Source organism: Pinus tabuliformis, chromosome 6, assembly GCF_031772625.1.
Source record: "Pinus tabuliformis cultivar Carrire ecotype Pingquan chromosome 6, CPIR1, whole genome shotgun sequence".
NCBI lineage: Eukaryota > Viridiplantae > Streptophyta > Pinopsida > Pinales > Pinaceae > Pinus > Pinus tabuliformis.
The window spans coordinates 508,732,060-508,746,351 of NC_142292.1; positions in this window are offsets into that span (position 1 = coordinate 508,732,060).

Sequence of the window (14,292 nt, forward strand, 5' to 3'; positions counted from 1 at the left end):
GCGAGCCTTGCAGAACCATCTTGCAAACATCTATGTAAACGCTAATAGATGACCATTATACACCCATCCATTGTATTATTCCGACTAACGGTTAACGTCAATACGCCAATCCAATGAAAAGGTTACAAGAGGAGGCTTCCTGGTGTTGGAGCAACATTTCAAGTTCAACTATTTATTTTGGACATTTTAATGTTATTAAATTAAAAAATAAATATTTTTAATATTTATTTAATTATTATAAATAATTATATAGATATTTTTGTTATAATTATTATAAAATAAAGATTAAATTATATATAAATTAAATTTTAAAAATGATTTAAATGAAAAAATATAATAATATTTATTTTGATAGTGGATATGAATAATTTTTAATTTATATATGGTTTTTTTTTGTTAAGTTTGGCGACAGAGGCTACATTATGGTCATGTCAAAGAATAACATCATACCTGAATAAGCATGGAATTGAACTAGTGACTTAACATCTAAGAGTGCTTTAAATTATTATTAAATACAAAAATGTAATTAATTAATTAGAAGTCATAACAAAGTTTCAAATTTATATGGTCACGTCAAAGAATAACACCACACCTGAATAAGCATGGAATTGAACTAGTGACTTAACATCTAAGAGTGCCTTAAATTATTATTAAATACAAAAATGTAATTAATTAATAGAAGTCATAACAAAGTTTCAAATTTATTAAAATATTTAATTTTACAAAAAAGTTAAATTCTTTTATATTTATCTTGCTCTTTTTTATGATAAATTATTTGTAATTTCAATATTATAATAATTGGAGAAATAAACGAGCATAGATACATCTTAACCTTAGATCTATCAAGCATCGAGAGAGATCAAATCTTTTAGGGATATGGGTTAAGATGGATCTAACTTGGTTTTTATATACACACATATCATATCTAGGTTGGATCTCTCTCTCTCTCTCCCCCCCCCCCACCCCCCCTTTATGTCTCTCTCTTCCCTCCCACTCTCTCCATCTCTCCCATGTCACCCTCTCTCTCTCTCTCTCTCTCTATCTTTCTTGCTTAATGTATTTCTTTTTCCCTCCCTCTCTCCACCTCCAACTCCATCTCTCTCTCCTTCTCTCTCTTTTCCTTCATTTCCCTCCCTTTCTCTCCCACCTCCCTCTGTCTGTCCCCCCCATCACTCTCTGTTTCTCTCTCTCTTCCCTTCTCTCCCCCCTCCATCTTCATGTCTCCCTCTCTCTCTCTTTCCCTTCTCTTCCTCTCTCTCCCCTCCCCTTCTCTCTCTCTTCCCTCCTCTCCTCTCTCACTCACTCTCTCTCCATCTTTGCCTTGTCATTCTCTCTCTCTCTCACATCCCCTTCTTATCTCTATGGCCCCTCTCTCTCTTCCCTTTCTCTCACTCTCTCTCTTCCCTTTCTCTCACTCTCTCTCTCTCCTCTCCTTCACTCTGTCCTCCCTCCTCTCCTCTCTCCCTAACTCTCTCTCCAAATCTCCTATGTCATTCCCTCTCCCTCTCTACCTCTATCTCTCGTCTTTATTCTCCCCCCCCCCCCTCTCACTTTCCATATGATCAAGAATTGTCACTCTATGTAATCAACGATATATGTAATGTCTAATATATTTTACATTTTATTTTCTTTTATTGTGAAATGAGCTATGATTTTTGGGCATGTAATATTGATAAGTCATGGTATTGTCCCATGGTATAATAATATCCATGGTAAAGTGGGGAGTGGATATTCATGGTTAAGAAACTTGTTATATTGTAAGTTTGTTATAAGTAATAAGTTTTTATGTGTTTATCAATTACATTTAAATATGGTTATGGAATCATTAATCATTATTAGTCTCTGTCAAGGCAAGGCTCTAACAATCAATTTGGTTGTTGATCACTATTAGTTTAACATTGGCCAATGCAAATTATCATGTTTAACTTTGAAAAATAAATATTATTTTTCAATATTATTAAAAAAATTATTTTCAAACATTCGATTGAATCATAACTTCAAGGTCTTACGGAAACCTTTGCACAATATAATGCCATATGGATGTCTTACATATTTTATGTCATAATTTATGGATGTGGTTACAATTTTCATGTATGACTTTAGATATTTGTGTAGTGATTTTTTTATTCTTAAGCTTTGCATGGAAACCATCCAAAAATAAAATAGTTGAAAATAACTTATACTCAAGTAAATAACATATTTACAATCAATTACTTCGCATCATTATTTATGCTTTCTTCAACCCTTAATGTAGGAGTAAACTGTAAATGTGTAGACTTACTAGTGGTTACAACCCACCAAAATTTATACATGTTCTAATAAAATACTTGAAAATAACTTATACTCAAGTAAATAACATATTTACAATCAATTACTTCACACCATTATTTATATTTTCTTCAACACTTAATGTAGGAGTAAAACTGTAAATGTGTAGACTTACTAGTGGTTACAACCCACCAAAATTTATGCAAGTTCTTCTACTTGAGCAAACAATATACTTATCCACTTCACAAATTCACAACTCAATTTATTAGTTTGTGCCAAAGCGAGACTATAAACTAGGGGTGCCAAATTTTAAAGGTCCAGTGAGGGGACCAAGCTCCACATGTGCTCAATATGATTCATGTCTCAACAAGTTGTGTCATGGATTAGGTGGGCATGTGTTGGGATGTAGCTCCAAGGGTCTTATATCATCCCCTACTCAAATTCATTACCACCATTAGCAATTCTGGTGTAGGTAATCCATGATACTTCTCCTTGAACTCACTAATATTGTGTCCCCATTTCCACAATGAATTCTTAAACTCCCAACCATTTTCTTTGAATGGTGAAACCTTCCATCAAACATAATACTCATGGCATTGATTTTTTCCAATAACTAAAATCATGTATGCTAAGATCTCCTCAACCCCCATCTCTAGTTGGTCCACTATGAAAATAGTTGCAAGTGATGGCTCAACACTACATGGCCATCCGTTTCTACTCAACACGGTTCGAGCTAACTAATATGGATGACAAGATGAGCCTTCAATTCCAATGGTAGCCCAACTTGTATGTGACATATTTTATCCTCTCCAGTGTGTTAACCATGCCCTCAAACCTCCATGCTGCCAATGAATAAATCTTGATCTGTGGTTTGAATTGTTCCTTGCTTAGCCCAACAAAGACCAAATCTCCCACACTGAACTCTACATCATGTCTCTCATTTTCTTCCCAGTACTTCACTTATCAAGTGCACTAGTCAAATGCACTTGATCCAACTCTAACTTGTCCTACCAACTCATCATGAATCCCAAGGTTGATGCACTCCTCCCATGGTATCCTTGCATCACCAAGTGTGGCATCATCTAGGTTTTTTCTATTTGTCAACTTTAATGGACTATAACTTGTCACTAAACTCTTCTGCAAGTTATAGCTAAACTATGCCACATCCAACAAATCTATCCAGTTCATCTAATTAGCTCTCATAGTGCCTCAATTAGTCCTTAAGTAGTTTATTCATGTAACACCCTCCTCCCACATTTACCCAAGTTAATCAGTTTGTTGGGGTAAACATGTGACGAGAGGATACTATGATGTGATTCAAATCCCCATGTATAGTTAAGGAAGTGGAACTGACAAAACAAAACCATTATGACCTTCCACACATGCTACAGAACCTTTAGGAGGCAACCAACCCTTCTAGGTAACCAACCCCTGAGACAACTTTAAATTTCATTGATCTGGACCACCAGTCACTCCCATGACAAGCCATGCATGTGACTGAGGCCTTCCAATCACTCCCACAGCAAGGCATGCCAACAACTGTGGACCTTTTCAGCTAGTCCTGAGCCAACAACCCCAGATTTTGTGCGACTTTTTCAGGGCCAGGACTTAAACCATTTCCCATAACTTCATGAAAGCTTCAGAAATGATAAATAACATTGAAACAAGATTACTAATGCAAAAATTTGATCAATGAATTGACTGGACCCTACTAGCCATGATAGGCATTTCGTCAAACATATCACAAATATGTAATCTACAGGTCATAACAACAAATCTGAGCATAAGGGTCTCATACTTATCTTAGATTCATAAGGAAGCATTGATGCCTTATCACAATAGCTGCATTATCATCCATTAGGTCATATATTCATTTTTCATTTTTTTCTAATCAAAACATGATGAGGGCCATACATCAACATTGTCCTAAAATGTCCTCTTAACCAGCATATATTCAACATATATATATATATATATATATATATATATATATATATATATATATATATATATATATATACCATAAAAACCACATATGAACAAGTATATTTACCCATCAAATACAAGAGGAAAGGAGCTCTTATTAACATATGCAAGATGTAACCAAGTCTGGGATTTCCACGTACCACCCGATCATAGATTGGTTGAACTAAATCTTTCTTTTAGCCAATCACCCCTGTGCCATATTACAAGCATGAATGTGGGATCTCTTAAAACAAATCAATCAAAACAAAACCAGGGCTTCTAAAAGCTACACCACCTCAACCCTCAATCAGTGATTCCACCTCATAGTTAGACATTAGACATCACTAATCATCACCAATTTGGTCTCTACCCAAGCTGTATAGGGATCTAGAGTGTTTGTTCCAACCAGGGCTTCCACGACTAGTAACTCAACCCACAACTATTGCAGGGCTTCCAAGACTAGTATCTCAACCCACCAAGGGCTTCCAAAGTGTTTTTCCAACTAAGGCTTCCAGGACTAGTAACTCAACCCTAACTGTTACAAGGCTTCTAGGGCGTTTGTCTAACCGAGGCTTCCAGGAACTAGTAACTCAACCCACAACCATAAGGAACATGAGAACCAACCATAAAAAAAAGGAAAGACACCAACAACACCATGACTATCTAGGAAATGGCAAGGCTATGCAAATCCAGTGTCAATCTAGACAATCCTCCATGCCAATGATAAATCATAACCAAGAAACCACATGCATGCCAAAACTTGCAAGGAAATCATACATGCAACTCGTTACCTACAAGAAAAACCCATTGTAGTTGTTGTACCCAATGTCCTCTTGCACTTTCCTGCTCTTCCTTTGCCTTCTTTATACAAATACCAAGTATGCCATACTCCTCCAAGAGTGATCCAAGAAAACTGTAAGTGTTGAAGAGTATGAGAGGGAGAGAGTATAATAGGGAGCTCCAAGCTAAAACTGACAAAAGTCTGTGAACTGATCCTCATAAGCATTCTTATTAATGAGGCCTCTAATTTCTTCAATTTTCCATTATTTTCCTTCATTTCCTCCTCACATGCAACCTATGACCTTTCACCTTCCTTTTCTCCTAATTTCCATTATTTTCATAAATGAAATGCCAATTAATGCCTCATGCCTTTCTAAAGCTTTGCCATTGCCTTTGCCAAATTCCATAGACATTAATTAATCACAAGTGATCCCCATCACTATGGTTTTTCCCAACATTCAGCTTGGAATATGTGTCCCATGACCATGGTTATTAATTTTCCTTTATTAACTTTATTACATGGATTTTTGACCAGGGCTATTACAATTCATGTGTTCCATTTACCTGTCTGTTTGAGTATGAAAGTTATAACTCTACAACTACTCCACACCAAAAATCTTGAACAAAGATGTCCAAAACTTCCTAATGAACATCGTATCCCTATATGTCACAATGTTGAATGGAGGACCTCAATACTTCACTACATTTCTAAAAGCATTTGTGCCACCTGCTCCACTCCATAAGGAATCTTCATCGAAATGAAGGCTGCATACTCGTAAAAATGATCAACTATGACCATGATCCCATTGTACCCTTGTGCCACTAGAAGTTGTGTGATGAATTCTATCAAGACAATCACCCATGGTCTCTCTAGAATAGGTACAGGCTGTAACAAACTTGCTTGTAATCTAGTGTCAGGATTGTCTCGCTAACAAAAAATCCAAGTCTGGACATACTCCTTAACATATCACCTCATATGCTCCCAAAAGTATCCTCTCTCTAAAAATTATAACGTCTTAAGTTGTTATGGGTGACCAACTCAAGGTGAGTGAAGACATTCCTTCAAGAGCTCCTTACAGAGACTACTTCACTTGGGAATATCGATATGCTCACAAAAATACAAGAGTCAATCACAAGTTTAAAATTCCTCGTCTTGCCTTCCTTCACCTACTTCATAATGTTCTTCGCAGTTGGATCAACCTATAAGCCATCTCTAATCCTGACCCACAACTCCTCCAAAATCCAAATATGAATATCGTCCAATGTAGGAAACTCTTGTTCAAGTGCAACAAATTATGCCTTCTTACTCAATTCATTGGCTACAACATTGATATGGCCCATCCTATATTCAATGGACATGTCAAACTCTACTAAGAAATATTGCCAATGTGCTTGCTTGGGGAGAAATTTGGGTTGATTTGTAAAGTAGCTCATTGCAATGTTATTTGTATTAACCATAAATGGATTTCCCAATGAGTAATGCCTCCATAATTATAGACAATGCATGACTGTGATTATCTCCTTGTCATGAATTAGGTATATCCTCTCCTGAACTTGTAAATTCATACTCTCAAAAGCTCTAAGATGTCCATCTTGTGTCAAAACTCCTCCATTGGAAAAGCTTGATGCATTTGTCTGCACCTCGAATGTTTTCCTAAAGTTTGGAAGATTCAATACTGAGGTTGAAAAAATCTTGTGCTTAAGTTCCTCAAACAAAATCTTTCCCTTTTCTATCCAACTTTAGAATCTCTCCCTTTAGAAATATTTAAGTGAGCAATGTGAAAATCTTGAGGTAGCCATCCATAAATCTCATGTAGTAGTTGGTCATCCCTAGGAATACCCTCACATCATGCACACTGCATGATTTCTCCTAATATTTGATCACCCTAACTTCCTTAAAGCATATATTTGAAATTAAAATGAAACAAAATATAAAATTTATACTACATGTAAATGAAGATAACCCCTCTATTTTATCTAAGTTTCATAGTCTAAAACATCCCTGAAGAGAATTTATAGTGAAAATACCAAGATGGCCTACTTGAAGTATATTTCAAGAGCATTCAAGAACCCTAACTTGCTCAGGGAATATCTTTGAACCTATAATGGACCAAAATATGAAATTTCTCTGACAGGTACGTGAAGATCTCCCCTCTATCTCTTCCAAGTTTCTTGGTCTGAAACATCCCATAAGAAAAGCAATTAAAATTCCAAGATAATTTGTTCACTCCATAAATCACATTTTTGTTCCACATTTAAAACCCCAAGAGTATTCCCTAGCTTTTGTTGCACAACCCAAACATCTTCTTGCTTGGATGGTCTTCAAATGCACTCACATATCCTTTATTTATAGTGTTTATACATTCACTTATGTGACTGATTTGTAAAAGTGACTAGGTCAACTAGACAAAATCATTCATATCTCCTCATTCCTATGGAATTAGAGGGAGTGTCATATACCATTATAAAGATCTTGAAATAATATTTTCAACCATATATCCTATGTTATCATTTGAGCTACATGTTTAGATTAAAGATGCCTTCCTACATAGGGTGTCCAAACTAGACATCAAGATAAAACTATGTATGTAAACAATGTTTCCAACAATCTCTATCATGGACATTTGTAACGCCCCCCCCTATCTTTGACATCAATGACAACAATATTTCCAACAATTCCCCCTAACTTTGACATTCTCGGTCTTCCCCTAACTTTGACATCAATGAAAACACAATATTAAAAGACAATAACAAAGAGTCATGTGGTAGCTAGAAGTTGATCCCCGTGATGATGGATGTTGCAGGAGAATAGAAATTCCTCACTAGCTTTTCCTATAAGCTCACTTTTACAAATAGGCAACTTTATGAAATGACCCACTTTTATAAAACAAGTGAGAATCGCTTTGATGAAGTGACTTTATAAATGAGAGTTGTATGCCAAAACTAACTAAAATAAGAATATTAAAGTTACTTTATAGTGGTTCACTTTTATAATACAAGTGAAATACATTAAAAATAAAATTGTGAAATAATTTAAGTTTGCATGAACATTTAAAAAAAGTAACTTAAATGAAGAGATTTGTACTCTCATGACCGGTTATTAAATAAAGTAACTTTTAATTAAGTGAGCTAGTGTAAAACACATAACAATACTGATGGAGGTTGTTATTGTTGTTGCTATTAGGGTTTCAACTTGAAGTGGGTGCTTACCAAAAAAACATGCTCATCCAAAACCAAACAATAATTTGAAATAAATTCAAAACTCAATATAAATATGGTATGATCTCGATTAGGTTACCCAAGAAATGTAATTTTTCTGTCTATTTTTTATTTAACGAGATCATACACAATGCACAAGAAAAAGCATACAAAATAAAGAAAACATTTTCTGTTGTATTTCTAGCTTTTTGATATCAGAGAGAGTGCATGGAAAAAAACTTGCGTAGACCATAAAGAGTAACAAACTAGGAATAAAAAACAGAAAACCAAAATATGAACTTTGTAAAAATGAACTTAAAAATGGTGTATTCATACTTTATACTGCTAGATATGACAAAATATTATACATGAAGAAAATGTATACCTTTTTAGATGAAATGCAAAACATCTTTACTTCAAATTGATGTTTTGAACGCAATGAAATAGTTTATTTAGGCCATAAATATATGGAAATAATATATTTCAAAAATGTAGCAACATGAGCTCAAGATCTCAATCAACAATGGGAGAAACTCTTTAAACGAGCTCTAATACCATGTTCGAGAAAAGACGATATTTTATACAGGGGAAACATCTTGAGTAACTTCTCATATAACCAAATCAAAGATTATAAAGTTGATATTATAAATCACAACCCCAACCAACATGGCCACTTGATGCAATTTTGTTAATGCAAAAGAAAATTTGTACATAGGATAGTTTCTCATAATTGATCATCGGTAATGGTCATCCATGCTTTCTAAATAGAGATCATGAACCAATAAGGGCTTAAGCCATAAATCAATAACTGTTAGTATTGAGAAGATCATGAGCTATTAGATTACTCTATATCTAAAACATATCATGACTATAAATTACAATGCAACTAATGCATACTAAATAAACACACTTTTACCTAATAAACACATTAAACCAAGTTAAACTTAACTAACTCCCAAGTGTCTAAATATCTTATTAGGTCAAAAAAACAAATAACCACCAACATTCACTTGAATCACAAAACACTTCATATTCCATTTTTATGATGTATAAATATCTTAACATCTTTTATTCTTATACTAATCCAAAAAAACCAACATACATATAACTCACTTTTCTTTTTCATTATCCTTAATTTTACTTTGTTCTTCGAAAAAAATAAATACATTATCCACTAATAAATAATCATTCATCATTCACTTGAATCACAAAACACTTCATAATCATTCACTTGAATCACAAAACACTTCATATTCCACTTTTATAATATATAAATATCTTAGCATCTTTTATTCTTATACTAATCCAAAAACACCAACATACATATAACTTACTTTTCTTTTTCACTATTCTTAATTTTAATTTTACTTTGTTCTTCAAAGTTAAAAAAAAATACATTAACACTAGTAAATAATCTGTTATTACTTACCTGCAAACCTTTTAACTCTTTATCCTTCCCTTTCTACCACTTTGAAAACAACATCATATTAAATGTGAGCAACCTTAACCTTGTATTTAGCTACAAAGAAGCATGTAATTGATAACTAGGGTTAGCTTGATTTCAAAATAAGTAGAATTTGTTATGCTAAACAGCTTTTTCTTATAGCGCTTGCACGTACACGACTATAATAATTCATACTTGTTATAATTAAAAGCATAATTACGTACGTTATTTCGGTGTTGTTACCTACCTGTTAGAAGTACCGACATATGTAAATATGTCACATTTAATTTAATGCATTTAAGTTTTGATTTAATATTTATAAGGTTTAAAGTTAATACATAAAAATGTTATGTATAAATGTGATTGAATGTATATGTAAATAGCAAGTTAGTTTAGTAGTGAGTGTGCACAAAGTCATCTGTGGATCACTTTAAAGTTGATAATTAAAATTTTGAAAATAAATTTTGGTATTAAGTTTAACTTATTAAAAAATTAAAAATTATAATTATAATAATTATTTAGGTTAATGAGTGTGTTGAGAAATGCTTGAGATAATTTAGTGTAAAGGAGATGTTGTCACATATTGTTACATCTAAAAATGATAATATAATAATTACATAACAAATTAAAAATAGTAATAACAAAAAAAATCAATTGTTGCTATAAATAAAATATTTCAATTTCCATCTTAATTTTAAATCCACTTTATATAGAGATAAAGTGATTGTGCCGAGAGGCGCTCTCCAACCTAGTATAAGGGAGATATGGTCATGTAATTTTACATTTAAAAATAATAATACAATACTTATAAACCAAAATAAAATTTGTAATAACAAGAAAAAATAATTTCAGCCATAAATAAAATACTTCAATTTCCATGATAATTTTAGATCTAGATAGATAAAGTAATTTAAAGTAAAAAAAATTAAAATTAAAAATTAAAATTTACTTTAGTATAATGGAGAGATGTAATTTCTTCGCTATCTAATATGGAATTGACAGATGACATAAAAATAATATTATTGATATTACATAATGTGTAATTCATTTTATCTTGGTTGACATGTAATATTTTAAATAAATATATTAATAAACAAAAAAAAAAAATTGCTCCAATGTCCATATTAAATAACATAATTTTATATAAACTAAAAGTATAGTAATAATTCAAAGAAAGAGAGAGGAAAGAGATCTTATTTTATTAATAGGTGTTTTCTAATTCAATATATGGGGGAGATTTGTAATTCCTTCCCCATATATATATATATATATATATATATATATATATATATATATATATATATATATATATTTATTTTTACCGTAGTAACTTGATAAACTATGGGTTAAGTGGAAGTGTAATGGAAAACTTAAAATGTTTAAAAGTTTTTTTAATTTTAATTTTAAAAGAGGGTTAAGACAAACCATGGAATTTAAGGGAGAAGACCCTAAATGAAAATTTCCATTTACTGAACAGTTAGAAGACAATTTCTCCCCTTCCCTAGAGATAAAATTCTCAGTGGGAAAATAAGCTAAGGAGGGTATGAGAGAAGACCTGAAGCATCTAAGGAGGAAGAAGAGAAAACTGGTACCTTGAACAAGACGTTGTTAAGGTAAGGCAGGGCATTGCCAGTTCGGGTGTTCTTGAGCTAATTGTTGGCCAATGAAAACCCTAAGACAAACTTGTGATTCTGTGAGTTCCTAGGCTAGACTTGTAGAGTCTTGATGCTTGTGGACAAACTTTGTTAGGTCACTGTCAAGCTACTGCTTTGGAAGTGAAAAGGCTCGGGGAGAGAATTGGTAGTATTTACCAATCTCATTGGTTGGGAGGAGTGGTATTTCTCCTTTGTAAATTCCCTGGTCGTCTGAACTAATAGATAAGTATTCATAAATTCCAGAACTTATTTTACTACTGAAAATTCTATGAGATGAATGTAATTTGGTAGTTGTAATATGTAGATAAATAATGTTTGGGAATGGTAATGTTCATGTACAAAAGTAGTAAGATGTTTATGTAAAAAATGTTAACACTACTACTGTGTGTATGTTGAGAGTTTCTATAAGTTCATATCTAAGAATGGAATTAGTAGCAATTGGAAGAAAGAATGATCTTCCTGGAAATAATTTGAATATATAACTGTGGGGAACTAAGGTTAGTTCCAGGGGACAACTAGCAGGTTTTCATCCAGAATAGTTCTTGTTATGTATTGTACATGTAATTACATCCAGTGGACCGAGGCAGGTCCAGAAAGATCTAGGTCCTGCCCAAACCCTAGACTGATAATAATGATACTGGGTACTGAACAAAGTTGTAAAAAAATAAACAAATTAATAATTTATGAACAAAATTGCAACTGGGAAGTGCAAAATTTTGCTTCATAAATAAAATTGTAAGTAAATAGCGATAGTAACTGTAAAATAAATTTTTGTTAAAACATAAAAAAAATTGAATGTGTAATTAATTAAGGTAAATATAGCCACAGTTCCAATACAATATGTGAATTATCAACATTGAAAACATACTATAAAGTTCATTGTACAAATAGACTAATAAGAGAAAGTGTCGAATAAATAATATTTAAAACCAGAAATGCATGTAGATCAGTTTGGTCCCTGGCGCAGCCAGTGAGAACCAACAACCTAGAACAATTATGAAGTTGACCTATCAATTTAAATTCTACCATGGGCTTATGTAGGCCATTCAAATTTCAATGCACATTAGTACGAAATAACCAGCCATTTGTATTCCAAGTACAAACCCTACAAGAGGGATTCATTTTATGATGGGTAGCAAAAGGATTCAATCTAGCATTATAACTATTGTTATTCTAACATTAAACTTTAATATCAATTAGAAAGGAACATAATGAGATTTAACCACAATTGTAAAAGAGGAAAGAAAAAAAAATTATACCAGGTCATGAAGGAAAAACACGTTCATAATCTTATAATCATTTGCAGATGACCATAAGCCATAATGGTTTACAACATAAATAAACAAATAACCCCAATGGGGTAATAAACCCTAAGAACATGATATCAATTTTAGAGACTCTTAAAAAGAGAAATTGTACAAACAAGATATCTTTACAGTGAATTATGGTGAAACCCCCATTTCTTAGGGAAAAAAATTATCAAGTGTACAATTGTTTTCAACTTGGGATAAAGTTGTGAGCAAGGAAATTCGAAGGAAACGAAATTTATAGAACGAGCAACCCAAACTTAGTCATTAATAAAATCCAGACAGTGTAATACCATGCGACCCTTTCAAAAAAAACCTACAGTCGGGCCATGGAGGAAACCGATAGAGAACATGTAAAGGAAGAGCCAAAAATAGGAACCTATTTGGGGAAGCAAAAACCCAACCTGAAAGTTTAAACTTCATTTCTCTAGAAGATTGTAACCAAGTTCTCACTTGTAACTAACAAGAGTAGGACCAAACTTAACATTGGCACAAATTCATTAAACACATAACCATAATAAACAAATAATGTTGTAAAGAAGAATAAATACTTTGGGGTTTTCTTAACTTGTGGGTAGACTCTACCTTAGACAAGGTTGAGAATACTAGCAACGAGCTGATAATTGTAGTGATTTTGAAACGAATCCTCAAGAAAACAAGAAGAAGACTGACCAAAATTACCTGGCATGTTGGACGACGAGGGTTTAAACCTCGCGATTGATAACCAAATACTCTACAAAACTACTGTATTATAATTGCAAGCGGAGAACTCAAAAAAGGGAGAAAATGGAAACTATAAGTATCCTACAATGAGTGAAAACAAAGTTGGAAGCCGATAACGATTCACCATAAAAAAATTTACTCACTAGAGAAGGAAAGGAATAACTGCAAGGGTAATTATGAAACTTTATCGTTTAGGGTTTGCAGCAGGGTAGAAAAGCTCTCACCGAACCTAGCTAGGTAGAAAATGAGCCAACAATGCGACGAGGGAAAGGAGGTTAGTTACCCTAACTTCTTAGCAAGCAACAAGAATCGTCTAATTATAACCCTAAAGATCAACGGTGGAAACCATGCCACTTAGCAACAATCACATCAAACACAAGGACCCTTTCATGCGCGACAACTTGAGTGTCAATAAGCTTCTGAGGGACATCAGATGGCGGGATAATCAAACATTGAAAGCATTATAACTTACACTTAAACCATCAAGGGTATCGGGTTAGGTTTTAGCTTTGGACAATAATTTTAATTGCATTAAATACAATGTGGCCTAACAACATTAAGCATAATATCAATGTGTGTCCATGATTAAGTTCTAGATCCACTGTTTAGAAAGAGTTCAAATATTAATAAACAGTAAGTAAATGTGCAAATGTTAGCTCTTAAATCCATTAAGAGTAAAAGTTAGTAAATAAGAATAAAAATTAATTGTTTTTTGTGGAGTATTGGTGGATGTTACAAGTGGTATCACAACAAACTTGCAACATTGTGGCCTATTTGAGAAATAAAATAACAAAGTGATTAATGTTCACAGAGAAAGCATGATGAGAAGAGGATCTGGAAATACACCACTAGTAAGACCATCCATAGGACTTGGTCCTATACCATCTGCAGTAGTCAATCCTAAAATGTGGGTTCAATTGGGGGAAGATTCTCAAAACCCAACAATTATGCT